This window comes from Microtus oregoni, unplaced genomic scaffold (genome assembly GCF_018167655.1).
Source record: "Microtus oregoni isolate MIOR12 unplaced genomic scaffold, Mior012 000012F_ref0000307, whole genome shotgun sequence".
In the NCBI taxonomy this organism is placed as follows: Eukaryota; Metazoa; Chordata; class Mammalia; order Rodentia; family Cricetidae; genus Microtus; species Microtus oregoni.
In genome coordinates this window covers 21,881,695-21,898,017 of record NW_024543071.1, presented here as the reverse complement: position 1 = coordinate 21,898,017, position 16,323 = coordinate 21,881,695, and positions in this window count along the sequence as shown.

Here is a 16,323-nt window from a genome sequence, read left to right as displayed (position 1 = left end):
TGAAATGCTCACACCCATATTTCTTCTGATTCCTTTTCCTTTTCTCTTTCTAAGCCAATATTATTCCCTCTAGGGATTTAAAATTGAGCCTTGGAGATTCAGTGCTTTGGCCAGACAGAAACCACTGATAGTAAAACCAGGGTTTGAGCTTTCATACTGCACTGTTTCCTTAACAAAGACATTCAGTTCTATTCCATCCACCAACCTCAGCTGTGTACTATGACTCAATATCAACCTTAGTCATTGGCATTCAAAGCAAACATGACTTTAGTTAATAAGTAATGCAAAAATTAAATTAAAAATAATTTTTAAAAACGAGTTTTGACATTCAGGTCAGAAAAGTTTGATTTTAATGATCTTTAGAATCTAGCTAATAATTAGATGATCTTTTTTGAAATGGAGGTCAGAAAAGTCTGGTTTTAATGATCTTTAAAATCTAGTTAATAATCAGATGGTCTTTATTTTGACATGGAAGTCAGAAAAGTTTGATATCAATAGTCTTTTGACCTTTAGTGACACAAAGTCTTATTACCCTGTCACCTTTAGCAAAGTAAGCAGAATTTGTTTTCTAATTCGTATTGACACAAATCCCCAAATAAACAAGAAAGAAACAATTACTGGACATAGGCTTGACTAGAAAACACAGGATTGTATGTTAAAACCTATGTTGAAAGTTGATAAGTCTTAACTGGGTGAGATGCTAATGGCTTCTATGTCCTGAGTACTAGCTGAGGGCAGAGCCTATGAAATAGAGACATATTTCTAAACTTATTGTTTTTCCCAATAAATTATTGTGGCTTACTGTTCAAATCTTGAGCTAGACATCAAAGTTAGAGATAACCGGTACACAAGAAGCATGGCCTTGGTCCTTCCCCAGTGCTGAGCTGGTCTCACAGGTGTTCTGAGCATTGGGTTCACAATAGGGTAGAACATCAGCACTGGTTTCCAACATGCTACCCACACGATCCCTTCCCTAACTGTAGGAAGCACAATACAGAATAATTGTCTTTAGAGGAAAAAATTGGAAGTGTGTGCCAGGCTGTAACATAAAAGATTATTGTTTTAGGCTATCAACCAGAGATGACTGCTAAGAAACGTGTTTGAGCTTATAGAAAGTCTTTATTAGCCAATTAGTGACTATACTGGGTGTTTGGGATCCCAGGGTAGCCCCAAACCTTTCTCAAGGAGCGCTTTTAAAGCACAAAAGCAATATTCTGGGTTGACATACTTCAGTTAACAAAAGCAGGAAGAAACATAACTACAGAAGCCAAAAAAACAAAGTTAATACATGTACAGACTTACTCAGAACTGGGCTTTTTGGTGGATTAGGTCTTTGTTTGCATTTTTGGAGGTGCTACTTTCTATGCGCTGAGTTTTATGACCTGAATGGTATTTCCATTATAAATTCAGCTGTGCTATGATCTGGGACCTATTAGAGTTGCTGCTGGTACCATCATATTTACTATGTCTATCACCATGCAACATCACACACTGTCTGACCATAGTTTGGTGACTACTGCAACCCAGAGAACAGACTACCTATTTTCAAAAAAATATTTTAAATTGGATGATGCTCATCCTTTTTGCTCATATTCTCCCATATCTGCTTTTTATTTCAAACACATCCAGCTTTGCGTCTTCCTTCACGTTGTTTGGTTTTTATAACCCTTACACTCCTATTATTGCTGTCTCTGTATGCTTGGGTGTGTGACAGTCAACTGTAGTGTGTTACACTTACCAGTGGCAACACCTTTAGAAAAAGCTATAGCTCTTTCAGAAGTTACCAATTACCAATAGCTTCTCAGCTAGGTATGTGGTTTCCTGCCAATTGTCCACACCGTGTTGAGATTTTGACTGGCTTGAACTTGTGCAGGTCTAATTATGTTATTACTTGTAGTTGTTTTTTGTTTCACTCTAACCCCATGTTGCACACCAATATGTTGTTGTTATTACTGTTTTTTACACTTTTCTCTTTATCCTTTTAGGGGGCCCACCACAGTTTCCAAATCATGACACAGAGTTATTCTTTCTTATAAATGCCTAGCCTTACCTTGGCTTAATTTTAGACAGTCTTTCTTAACTTAAATATGCCATTTACCTTTTGTCTCTGGCCTTTTCCCTCTTCTTACTTATGAATATCTTGCTTTCACTCTGTGGCTGCCTGGGGAGCTGGGTGGCTTGGTGACCAACCCCAAGCATCCTCACTCCTTGTTCTCTCTTGCTCCTCCTTCTCTTCCCATATTTCTCCATCTACTTATTCTCTCTGCCTGTCAGTCCTTACTATTGGCCATTCAACTCTTTATTAGACCATCAGGTATTTTAGGCAGGGAAAGAATAATATCTTCATGGAGTTAAACAAATGAAACATAAAAGAATGCAACACATCTTTGCCATATAAAAACAAATATTCCACAGTGTAAGCAAATGTTACACATCTCAAATTAATGTCCCAAAATAATTACCTCTGCTCTGAGTTTCTATGTGTGAGTCAGTACAACATTGTTTCACTGTGATAGTCTACTATCCCTGGCTCTTACACTATTTCTGCTCAGTCTTGCTCAATGATCTATGAGTCTTGGCAGATGTGTGTGTGTGTGTGTGTGTGTGTGTGTGATATAGGTGTCTAATTTATAAATTAACAACCCACAGTCACTCTCTCTATTTTTAACAGTTATGGTTCTCTGTATTTACTGAAATCCACTGTTTCAAAAAGTGTTATCTATAATGAGGGTTGAGAGATTCACTAAACTGTGGTATAATGCTTATTTGTTAAGAATTAGCTTAATTCTATTTCCCATTAGCAGAGTAATAGTAGTTGTCATCTATTAGGGCCAATGAATATTTCACAGGTTCTTGGTAATAATAGCTGTACTGTGAAAAAGGCCTAAAATCCAATGGCAGAGCAGATATTTACATAATGTCTGTACCACTGTTGAATCACTAGGCATACCTTGCCAAGTAGTCTTTATTACAGCTCACAGCATACACAGGTGAAAAAGTCTAGTGATTACCTTCTCCTCTTGTAGCATGGATACCACCATCAGCAATGGAGATGAAGTTTCTAGATCAATATTACATTGATTTCTCCATGTTTCATAGCTTATATATGTGCTGTCTTTAGATCTTCAATGTTAGTCATACCTTACAGGATTCCCATCTTGCTATACTATTTCCACATTAGCAATAATTTTTTCTCTCTCTAGTTCGTGATCCTCTACCTCTTTAAGTATCCCAGTTCATTCTGAAAAATACATGACCTGTGTATAAGACAAAACAGCTTTAGGTCCCCCTCTAGTGGTGATATAGAAACACTCCATTGCAGAGTTTGTCTTGAGACAAACTTAAACACAAAGTGCCATGTGCTGTGAGATAATAATGTTAGACACATAGAGGAAGAACTAATCAAAACCACAATGAGGTATGTTAACTCTTTATAGTAATATTCCCTATTATAGAAAGGACAACGTGTAGTAGGAGGCCTCTTCTTCACTCCCAGCTGTGCAGACCATAAAATAATCACACAGAAACTATATTATTTAAAATCACTGCTTGGCCAATTAAATATATTTCTTAAGTGTATTTCTAGCTAGCTCTTAAATCTTTGGTTAACCCACTTCTATTATTTTATGTTATATCACACCTATCAGCAAGGTTTTACTTGGTGGCTTGCATCTTTCCCTCTGGCAGCTACATGGCATCACTCAACAACAGGGTCTGCTCTACTGTGTTGCCAAGGCAAGGTACAGGGCCTGTTACAATGAGTACTGCAGCTGGCTAGGGACAGGGTCAACTGTCCCATTCTTATGGCCTCAGGGCCAATTTTTCTACTGGTGCCAGTTATAGAAGTGTTGGAGGAGGACATCTTTCCCTTGCCCCCAACACCACACTGCAGACTAAGAAATAGTATTAGCTTTCCTCCATCACACACTCAGGGCTAGTTCATACACTCTCCTGTCTACAGGGCCAGCTCTACTCTGATGCCCAGATGAGACACAGGACCCATTCTCCCATGTGCTGCATCTGGTAGAGTATTGGTTCCGGTCTCCCCATTGCTGCTGGTGGCAAGAAATGAGTGGAGGAGGGCATCTTTTCCTCACCTACGTCACCACATGGCAAATGAGAAGGGTGCAGTCTGCTCTCCCATTCTCACACCCTCATAGCCAACTCTCCCATTCCCCTATCAACAGTTCTATTGTCCCGCTCAGGTGAGGTGCAGGACCCCCTCTCCTGAGTGTTTCAGCTGGTGAGGGGCAGGACCAGGTCTTCCTAGTGGTACGACCAGTGAGGGATGTGTCCAACTCTGTACAGCCCTACCCTTTCAGCTTTCTGTGGTGTCAGGAGCCACAGAGATCAACACAGACCATGAATACATTAGGGCAATGAACCGAGACAGGGGTCCTGGCAGTAGCCCAGGCCCAGATATCACTATGCTCTGTGGTGCAGTTAAGCCTCCCATCAGAGACAGGGAAAGCCATGCCTGGCCTAAATGTGTGTCTCCTTGTTTTACTCAATCCATCATATAAACTGATTTCTTATATCAAAATTTATGGCATCCACGAATATTTATAATTTTTGTATTTTTATGATCATGATGTGTGAAGTCCTTCTGTATATGTGTTGCTTTTATTGGTTAATGAATAAGGAAGCTGTCTTAGGCCTGCAAATGGCCCAAGAGTAAAGATAGGCAGGGAAAACTAAACTCAGTCCTGAAAGAAAGAAGGAGGAGTCAGGGAGATGCCATTTAGCCACCAGAGGGGAAAGATGTAAGCTGCCAGCTAAAATCTTGGTGGTATCCCAAGAACCTCGAGGTAAAATATAAAATAATAGAAATGGGTTAATTTAAAAGATAAGAGTGAGTTTGAAAGATGAATAAGTTAATAGGCCAAACAGTGTTGTAATTAATACAGTTTTTGTGTGATTAATTTCAGGAATCTGGGCAGCTGAGAACAAACCAGCAACCTCTTAATACATGATCACTTAAAAAAAACTCAAAGGGGCTGGAGAGATGGCTCAGTGGTTAAGAGCTTTGCATGCTCTTCCAAAGGTCATGAGTTCAATTCCCAGCAACCACATGGTGGCTCACAACCATCTGAAATGAGGTTTGATGCCCTCTTCTGGCCTGCAGACACAAACACAGACAGAATATTGTATACATAATAAGTAAATAAATATTAAAAAATAAATAAATAAAATAAACTCAAAGCTCTTAAGGTGAAAAAAAGTTTGGCTTAAAATTCTGTATTAAGGTTTATGCTGAGGTTAAAGCCAATAAACCTCTCAGGATTCAGAAGGATCACTATAGCAGGTGAAAACTATCTAAGATATCTGAGGATAAATTTAAAAAATATATTTTATTTTCACTGGTGTGAGAAGTCCTACTGTATATGTGTTGCTTTTATTTGTTAATGAATAAAGATGGCACCTTGGCCTGTGATAGGGCAGAATAGAGCTAGACTGGGGAAAACTAAACTGAATGCTGGGCAAAAGAAGGAGGAGTCAAAGAGAAGTCATGTAGCCTTTGCCAGAGACAGGCACGCTGTAATCTTGCTGGTAAGCCACTGCCCCATGGCAATACACAGATAAATAGAAATGGGTTAATCAAAGATATAAGAGCTAGCTATCAATACGCTTAAGTGATTGGTCAAGCAGTGATTTAAATAATATAGTTTCTGTGTGATTATTTTAGATCTGGAAAGCTGGGAACGAATAAGCAGCCTCCTACTACAGCTCACATAAGTCTCTATCATATCTCACTGATTCTTCCTGTTAGTTCCCTAATTCGCTGTTCTTTACTTTTCTCTCACCATTCCTCTTCATTGTTCCACGTTGTTCTACCCATCCCAAGAGGTTTTTAGGATATATACCCACACACACAGTTAATAAGCATGCATCTCATAGAATCACAAAAACCAGATGAATCCAGCAAGGAGGTGCCTTATGTCTCAGAAGGGACATGGCTGTGTAGCTCCCCAACAGACACTCAGAGGGTTGAATAAGGATAGGATTTTAAATTTAAATTATTTCAAAATTCTAAAAAGAAGTTTTTGTGCACTAGCTACATTTCTTAACTATAACCCATTAAGATAGAATTTAGTGATTAATTAATTAATAAAACTGCAGCAATGCTTTTACACTTTCTGAGCACTTCTACTTCCATCCCCACTGGCTGGGAACACAGTGTTGGTAGCCATAGTAACCCACAAGCCTTGGCAGAAGATGAAAGTAATTGATTTGCATTAGCATCTAGCTAGCTGAGTTTAAAGTGAATTTCTTTGGAGACTTTGATTCCAACTCTAGCTGGGTGCCTGCCAGCACACAAGTGAGGAGGAATTTCTTTCTCTGGGGTTGGTTTAGTGACTCAAGCCTTTGTCCTGTATCTCTAAGGGTAAACACATAAGCAGTTAGTTTTCTGGGCTATGATCTTATGTTAAATAAAACCAAGATGAAGAGTAAACACAGAATATTAACAGTTTATTATGTTTGAGCTAAAGGCCAGTAGATTACACCTTCCTGAGCCTGCTGCTAGAGAATTCAAGGCCAACCAGACCCGTTTCTCAGGAAGAGTAGACATACTGTCTCTCGGCTCAGTGCCTTCTACTTGGGGCTCCTTTCTTATCAATGAATACTGTCAATAAGGATAGTTGTGAGGGACTAACTTTATGTAGATTTGACCATGAAAACTAAAGGTTTGGCTGAGTGAATAGTTGCACACCAGGGATTTATGGTGTGGGCAAAGTTATACAGTTGCCCATACAGGAAAAGTTAGGTTTAAAGAATGGTTTATACACTGCTGGGGAGCCAGTTTTTTCTGGAGACAGCAAACAAAGAGAGCAAGTACTCTTTTTTTTTTTTTTGTGGCAATTAACTTTTTATATAACATGCACTGGGTGGGCCCTGGATTCTGTGGTGGCACATGCCTGCAATCCCGGAACTTGGGAGGCAGGAGCAAAGCAGGAAGCTTAAGAGTTCAAGGTTATCCTTAAATATAGGGAATAGGAGACCACCCTGGGATACCTGAGACCTTTTTCTTTTTTTTTTCTTTTTTTTTCTGCCACCACTTTTTATTTTATTTTTTTTTCTTTTCTTTTTTTCTTTTCTAAAGATTTCTGTCTCTTCCCAGCCACCGCCTCCCATTTCCCTCCCCCTCCCCTAATTAAGTCCCCCCCCCCCGCAGCCCTAAAAGTGATCAGGGTTCCCTGTCCTGTGGGAAGTCCAAGGAACCCCCACCTCCATCCAGGTCTAGTAAGTTGAGCATCCAAACTGCCTAGGCTCCCACAAAGCCAGTACGTGCAGTAGGATCAGAAACCCAGTGCCATTGTTCTTGAGTTCTCAGTAGTCCTCATTGTCCGTTATGTTCAGAGAGTCCGATTTTATCCCAGGCTTTTCCAGACCCAGGCCAGCTGGTCTTGGTGAGTTCCCAGTAGAACATCCCCATTGTCTCAGTGTGTTGGTGCACCCCTCATGGTCCTGAGTTCCTTGCTCGTGCTCTCTCTCCTTCTGCTCCTGATTTGGACCTTGAGAATTCAGTCCTGTGCTCCAATGTGGGTCTCTGTCTCTGTCTCCTTTCATCGCTTGCTGAAGGTTAATATTCAGGAGGATGCCTATATGTTTTTCTTTGGGTTCTCCTTATTTAGCTTCTCTAGGATCACTAATTATAGGCTCAATGTTTTGGTTTATGGCTAGAAACCAAATATGAGTGAGTACATCCCATGTTCCTCTTTTTGTGTCTGGCTTACCTCACTCAGGATAGTGTTTTCTATTTCCATCCATTTGTATGCAAAATTCAAGAAGTCCTTGTTTCTTACTGCTGAATAATACTCTAATATGTATATATTCCATACTTTCTTCATCCATTCTTCCATTGAAGGGCATCTAGGTTGTTTCCAGGTTCTGGCTATGACAAACAATGCTGCTATGAACATAGTAGAGCATATACTTTTGTTGTATGATAAGGCCTCTCTTGGGTATATTCCCAAGAGTGGTATTGCGGGGTCCAGGGGTAAGTTGATCCCAAATTTCCTGAGAAACCGCCACACTGCTTTCCAAAGTGGTTGCACAAGTTTGCATTCCCACCAGCAATGGATGAGTGTACCCCTTTCTCCACAACCTCTCCAACAAAGGCTATCATTGGTGTTTTTGATTTTCGCCATTCTGACAGGTGTAAGATGGTATCTTAAAGTTGTCTTGATATGCATTTCCCTGATCGCTAAGGAAGTTGAGCATGACCTTAAGTGTCTTTTGGCCATTTGAAGTTCTTCTGTTGAGAATTCTCTGTTCAGCTCAATGCCCCATTTTATAATTGGGTTGGTTAGCCTTTTACAGTCTAGTTTCTTGAGTTCTTTATATATTTTGGAGATCAGACCTTTGTCAGTTGCGGGGTTGGTGAAGTTCTTCTCCCAGTTAGTGGGTTGCCTTTGTGTCTTAGCGACAGTGTCCTTTGCTTTACAGAAGCTTCTCAGTCTCAGGAGGTCCCATTTATTCAATGAGGTCCTTAATGTCTGTTCTGCTGGGGTTGTATGTAAGAAGTGGTCTCCTGTGCCCATGTGTTGTAGAGTACTTCCCACTTTCTCTTCTATCAGGTTTAGTGTGTTCAGACTGATATTGAGGTCTTTAATCCATTTGGACTTGAGTTTTGTGCATGGTGATATGGATCTATTTTCATTCTTCTACAGGTTGACATCCAGTTTTGCCAGCACAATTTGTTGAAGATGCTCTCTTTTTTCCATATTATACTTTTAGCTACTTTATCAAAAATCAGGTGTTCATAGGTTTGTGGGTTAATGTCAGGGTCTTCTATTCGATTCCATTGGTCGACTTCTCTGTTTTTATGCCAATACCAAGCTGTTTTCAATACTGTAGCTCTGTAATAGAGTTTGAAGTCAGGGATGGTAATGCCTCCAGACGCTCCTTTGTTGTATAAGATTGTTTTGGCTATCCTGGGTTTTTTGTTTTTCCATATAAAGTTGATTATTGTCTTCTCCAGATCTGTGAAGAATTTTGATGGGATCTTGATGGGGATTGCATTGAATCTATAGATTGCTTTTGGTAGAATTGCCATTTTTACTATGTTGATCCTCCCAATCCAGGAGCAAGGAAGATCTTTCCATTTTCTGGTGTCCTCTTCAATTTCTTTCTTCAAAGACTTAAAGTTCTTGTCAAATAGATCTTTCACATCCTTGGTCAGAGTTACCCCAAGATATTTTATGCTATTCGTGGCTATCGTGAAAGGTGATGCTTCTCTAATTTCCCTCTCTGTTTCCTTATCCTTAGTGTATAGGAAGGCCACTGATTTTTTGGAGTTGATCTTGTATCCTGCCACATTACTAAAGGTGTTTATCAGCTGTAGGAGTTCTTTGGTAGAGTTTTTGGGGTCGCTTATGTATACTATCATATCATCTGCAAATAACGAGAGCTTAACTTCTTCTCTCCGATACGAATCCCCTTGATCCCTTTATGTTGTCTTATTGCTATTGCTAGAACTTCAAGCACTATATTGAAGAGGTATGGAGAGAGTGGACATCCTTGTCGTGTTCCTGATTTTAGTGGGATGGCTTTGAGTTTTTCTCCATTTAATTTAATGTTAGCTGACGGCTTGCTGTAAATAGCTTTTATTATATTTAGGTATGACCCTTGTATCCCTAATCTCTCCAAGACTTTTATCATAAAGGGGTGTTGAATTTTGTCAAATGCTTTTTCAGCATCTAATGAAATGATCATATGGTTTTTTTCTTTCAGTTGATTTATAAGCACACAAACTCTACTACTAAAAAAGTGACCAGAGTTAACAACCACTGGTCATTAATATCACTTAATGTCAATGGGCTCAACTCACCTATAAAAAGGCACAGGCTAAGAGATTGGATATGAAAACAGGATCCAACATTCTGCTGTTCACAAGTAACACACCTTAACCACAAAGACAGGCATCTACTCAGAGTAAAGGGTTGGGAAAAGGTCTTTCAAGCAAATGGTTCTAAGAAAAAAGCAGGTGTGGCCATATTAATTTCTAACAAAACTGACTTCAAACTAAAATCAATCAGAAGAGATCCAGATGGACACTTTATACTCATAACAGGAACGATTTGTCAGGATGATGTCTCAATCCTGAATATTTATGCCCCTAATATAAAAGCACCCATGTATGTAAAAGAAATATTACTAAAACTCAAGGCAGATATCAAACCACACACACTAGTAGTAGGAGACTTCAATACACCTCTCTCAGCAATGGACAGGTCAATCAGACAGAAACCTAATAGAGAAGTAAGAGAACTACTGGAGGTAATGAAGCAAATGGACTTAACAGACATCTATAGAACATTCCACCCAAATAGGAAAGAATATACCTTCTTCTCTGCAGCCCATGGAACCTTCTCGAAAATTGACCACATACTCGGAAACAAAGGAAACCTCCACAGATACAAAAAAATATCAGTGTCCACCTGCGTCTTATCAGATCACCACGGATTAAAGTTAGAATTCAACAACAATCCTACCTCCAGAAAGCCGACAAACTCATGGAAACTGAACAGTCAACTACTGAACCACACCTGGGTTAAGGAAGAAATCAAGAAGGAAATTAAAGTCTTCCTGGAATTCAATGAAAATAGAGCAAGTACTCTTTATATAAGAAATTTGGCGTTTGCTTTTTTTTTTTTTTTTTTTTTTTTACTGGCCCTACACAATTTGAGTGCTTAATGACATATCAGATGGCTTTTAGATGAATGCTTGGATGGCAGTACACATAGACAGACAAAAAGGCAAACGTGGCAAATTTCTTATTACCTTCTTATACATACAACAGCGAAGAGCAGTAGAATTACCAGCCTCACATTAACAATTTATTAATTATTCTCATATTAAAAATATTGTTTTAAAATGTCAAGCTTGTATGTTATTCTAGAAATATTGATACATTTCTTATGTTCTCTATTTCCAGCTCAAGTTTCCATAATCTTTTCTTCCTTTTTTAGCATGCTATGTCCTGAGTTTTTCTAAGAATATTTTTAATTATTCTGCAATAGACTATGAAGGTTGGGGAATATCATGCTATTCCTTTTTGACTAATATACATCATTTAATGAAACACTAAAAAACAGGTTAAATATCCTTACCACCTTTTACTTTTTGTAAGTTCCTTATACAATAAAATCATCTCTCACTAGTTATCTGCTATATCATGTTCATATTTTTACTGAAGCTCAAATCATCTGGAAGAAACAATTTTTTCTGTTTACTTTCTGTCATGTAGAAATATGAGTTCCTAAAGAGAGATATTAGCCCTTTTTATCAGGGTCTCTACAGTGATATAATGTGATATGAAGCAAATACTCAAAATCACAAAACAGAGGAAGGTGGCTCTAATACCAGACATTCAGCCAACACATTGTGTATTGGAGATCTGACATACAAGAATGGGTAAAGAGACAGATATTGCCTGCACCACTCTGACTAAGGGGTGAGTAGGTGGCCTCCCAGCTGGACAGCCCAGTCCCTAGGCACTAAGAAATGGGCTCACTGCATCCCCATCCCCCACCCATCACAACACCACTAGCCAGTCATCAGGCAAGGCTCCTCTAGACAGGCTGCTCCACCATACCCACATCAGACCCTGTAATCTACAAGTCCCACTCCATCTGCAAACCTCAGAGGTTTACTGAGACAGACATTGCCTGCACTGATCAAACCAATTGGTGGGCATAACTGGAGGTTTCTCTCCTGCCTTCTAGTTCCCAAATAATCGTTCTGCGGCTTAACATTAATTAGAAACTGTTTGCCCTATTAGCTCAGGGTTCTCATTATGTAGCTCTTACAACTTCATTTTACCATGAAGTTCATGATTTGTTGCTTTACATCATGTTTCTTCAGCAGTTGCTAATGTCTCACTGACTCTCCCTTCTTCCTTTCTGTAGCTGTTAGGATTTCCTACTATATTCTATAGTTTACCCTCCCATAGGCCAAAGCAGCTTCTTTATTAACCAATAGTAATAAAACCTATTCACACCATACAGAAGGGCCTCACACATCAGGTGATTGGCTGACCTCCCAGATGGACAGCCCAGTCTCTAATACTGAAGGCCCAGAGCACAACTCCTGCCCCTCCTCCAACCATCTCAGTCCCACCAGAAAGTAAGCAAGGAAGGATCCCCGAGAAGGCTTCTCCTCCACCAACTACCATTTGAACCTGCAAACTCCAGGCACCACTCTGCTTCCAAACCCAACCATCCACTGTGGCATCAGCAGCTTTGGAAGAGATGGAAGAGATGGGTAGACACCAGAGCAAGAATATAGAACACAAGAGACAGAAGACAGAATCACAGGCATTGAAGATTCAATAGAGAAAATAGATTCACTGATCAAATAAAACATTAAAGTCAACAAAGTCATAACAAAAACTGTCCAGGAATTCTGGGACACTATGAAAAGGTCAAACATAAGAATTATAGGGTCAGAAGAAGGACAAAAACTCCAGCTCAGTCTCACAGAAAATGTATTCAACAAAATCATAGAAGAAAATGTTCCCCAATCTAAAGAGGGAATTGACTATGATGGTACAAGAAGCTTACAGAACACCAAATAGACTGGACCAAAAAGAAGTCCCCTCATTACATAATAACCAAAACACTAAATATATTGAATAAAGAAAGAATATTAAGAGACTCAAAGGGAAAATTCCAAATAATGTATAATGGCATGTAGCAATATTTTGTTTATTTTTTAATATATAAAGCTTGCCTGAAGATCAGAGTGCAGAGCTAAGTCACTAGAGGCTAGGGAATGGTGGCATGTATGTTTTATCCAAAGACTTGGGATACAGAAGCAGAGGGAGGTCTGTAACTTCAAGGCTACACTGTGCTACACAAGACTGAATCTATATGAAAGTGAAAGAGATCACACAAAGGTGATCCCAACCTTTAATCCCAGCACTTGGGAGGTAGAAACAGGAGTCATAAGGCTAGATGGAAAAAGGAATATAAGGTGGAAGCAGACAGGAGCTATGTGCAGTCTGAGGCTTAGTAGAGACTGTTTCAGTCTGAGATTCAGTGGATGCAGTCTGAGGACAGGATTGCCCCATTTGACTGGGCATTGGTAGAGGTAAAAGAACTCTAGTGACTGGCATCTCTGCTTCACTGTTCTTTCTCATTAACCCTTATTCCTATCTTTGGGATTTTATTATTAAGACCAACTAGAACTGGTGCTACATCTGATGCCCAACTTTTGGGGTACAAAGTCACAAAAAAGCCATTTGCCTGTGGCTTTGCAACCACTGGCAAAGCTGGAGCCACACGTGGTCAAAGGCAGCACCCTACCAGCTAGGTTTTCCTTTCTTCTCTCCCTTCTCAGGCTGCTGCTAAACTAGGAAGCTGCTTTAAAACATAGCCAATTTGACAAAGCAACCATCATCCTCACATCATCATCATCATCATCATTGGACCATTTGGAGAGAAAATTGGGAATTCTAAAGAGGATTTACTTAAAAGAGAGTTTTTTAAATAAAAAATGGGGCCCTGCCGTCTTTGGGCACATAAGCCCTGCCGTCTTTGGGCACATAACAGCACCAAGCTCAGCCTTTCTGGGCACTGGGAACGAATCAGGAGGGCAGCCAGGCAAGCAGGAATTCCTTTGTTTCAATAGCCCGCCTGCAGCAAGCAAGGTAGGCGCTTTGTTTATGAGCTACCCAACCAGCATGGAGATCTGATCTGGGCACCAGGAGAACCATCTCTGGGGTGAGTGAGTTTCTGACTGCGGCAGCAGCCCAGGACAAGGAAGTACTTCCTGCAGGGCCTATACTACTGCATACTGCCTCTCTCTTCCTATCTCACCCAGCATGCATCCAGAACCTTCCCCACTTCTGCCTCCCTGCATCTTTGGGCAAATAACATCACCCAGCTCAGCCGGTCTGGATGCTGGGATCGAATCTGGAGGGCAGCCGGGCAGGAGGGAATTCTTTTGTTTCAATAGCCTGCCTTCAGCAAGCAAGGTAGGCGTGTTGTTTATGAGCTACCCAACCAGCACGGAGATCTGATCTCGGCACCAGGAGAGCCATCACTGGGGTGCCTAAAGAGCCGTCACGAGAGTGCCATCACTGGGAATGTACATCAGTGGGCAAGGAGACCTGATCCTGTAAAAGAAGATCCTTAGGGGAGCATTCAGAGGAAGAGATGGGCAGGCGCCAATGCAAGAATTCACCCAATATTCTGGAGAACAACATGAAACCACCAGAACCCAGCGACCTCACAACAGGAGGACATGAACACCTTAATCAAGAAGAAGTAGAAAAATGGAAAGTGATTGACGTCCTTAAACAGCATGTAAAAAATGCCCTTATAGAAATGGATGAGAAGTATAACAGAAAGTTTGAAGAATGGAATAAAGCAGTGAATGATATCCTAGGAAACCAAGGAAAACAATCAAACAGATAATGGAAACAGTTCAAGACTTGAAAACTGAATTGGAGACAAGGAGGAAAACACAAACAGAGGGCATGCTGGACATGGAAAATCTAGGTAAACGCATAGAGACTACATAAACAAGAATAACCAGCAGAATACAAGAGATCGAAGAAAGAATCTCAGATTCTGAAGATAACATAGAGAAAATAAACGCACTGATCAAAGATAACAGCAAGTCCAACAAACTCTCATCACAAAACATTCAGGAAATATGGGACACAATAAAAAGACCAAACCTAAGAATAATAGGAGTAGAAGAAGGAGAAGAAGTGCAGCTGAAGGTCCAGAAAATATATTTAATAAAATTATAGAAGAAAACTTTTCCAACCTAAAGAAAGATATTCCTTTGAAGGTTCAAGAAGCATACAGAACACCGAATAGACTGGACCAAAAAAAAAAAAAACCATCTCTCTCACCATATAATAATCAAAACACAAAACATACAGAAAAAAGAAAGAATATTAAGAGCTGCAAAGGAAAAAGGTCAAATCACTTATAAAGGTAAACCTATCAGACTTACACCTGACTTCTCTATGGAAAACATGAAAGCCAGAAGGTCATAGATAGATGTAATGCAGAAACTAAGAGATCATGGATACAAGCCCAGAATACTATACCAAGCCAAGCTTTAGATCACTAAAAATGGAGAAAACAAATTTTCCAGGATAAAAACAAATTTAAACAATATGTAGCCACAAATCCAGACTTACAGAAATTAATAGAAGGAAAATCACAATCCAAGGAGTCCAACAATGACCACGATAACTCAAACATCTAGAGACCCTTCACCAACACAAATCAAAGAAGGGAAACAAACAAACTCTACTACTAAAAAAGTGACCAGAGTTAACAACCACTGGTCATTAATATCACTTAATGTCAATGGGCTCAACTCTCCTATAAAAAGGCACAGGCTAAGAGATTGGATAAGAAAACAGGATTCAACATTCTGCTGTTTACAAGAAACACACCTCAACCACAAAGACAGGCACCTACTCAGAATAAAGGGCTGGGAAAATGTTTATCAAGCAAATGGACCTAAGAAACAAGCAAGTGTGGCCATACTAATTGCTAACAAAGTTGACTTCAAACTTAAATCAATCAGAAGAGATGGAGAGGGGCATTTTATACTCATAACAAGAACAATTCATTAGGATGAAGTTGCAGTCCTGAATATCTATGCCCATAATAAAAAACACCCACGTACGTAAAAGAAGCATTACTAAAACTCAAGGCTGCCATCAAACGGCACACACTAATAGTAGGAGACTTCAACACTCCTCTCTCACCAATGGACAGGTCAATCAGACAGAAACCTAACAGAGAAATTAGAGAATTAATGGAGGTAATGAATCAAATGGACTTAACAGACATCTATAGAACATTCCACCCAAATAGGAAGGAATATACCTTCTTCTCTGCAACTCATGGAACCTTCTCGAAAATTGACCACGTACTGGGTAACAAAGCAAACTTCCACAGTTACCAAAAAATTCATAACCTCCTGTGTCTTATCAGATCACCATGGATTAAAGTTAGAATTCAACAACAATGCTACCCCCAGAAAATCTACAAAGTCATGGAAACTGAACAGTCAACTATTGAACCACACCTGGATCAAGGAAGAAATAAAGAAAGGGATTAATGTCTTCCTTGAATTCAATGAAAATAAAGAAACAACATACTCAAACTTATGGGACACTATGAAAGCAGTCCTAAGAGGAAAGTTCATGGCACTAAGTGCCCACTAAAGGGAAAAGGAGAAAGCACACATTGGAGACTTAATAGCCCACCTGAAAGCTCTAGAAAAAAAAGAAGCAGACTCACCTAGGAGGAGTAGAAGACTGGAAATAATCAAACTGAGGGCAGA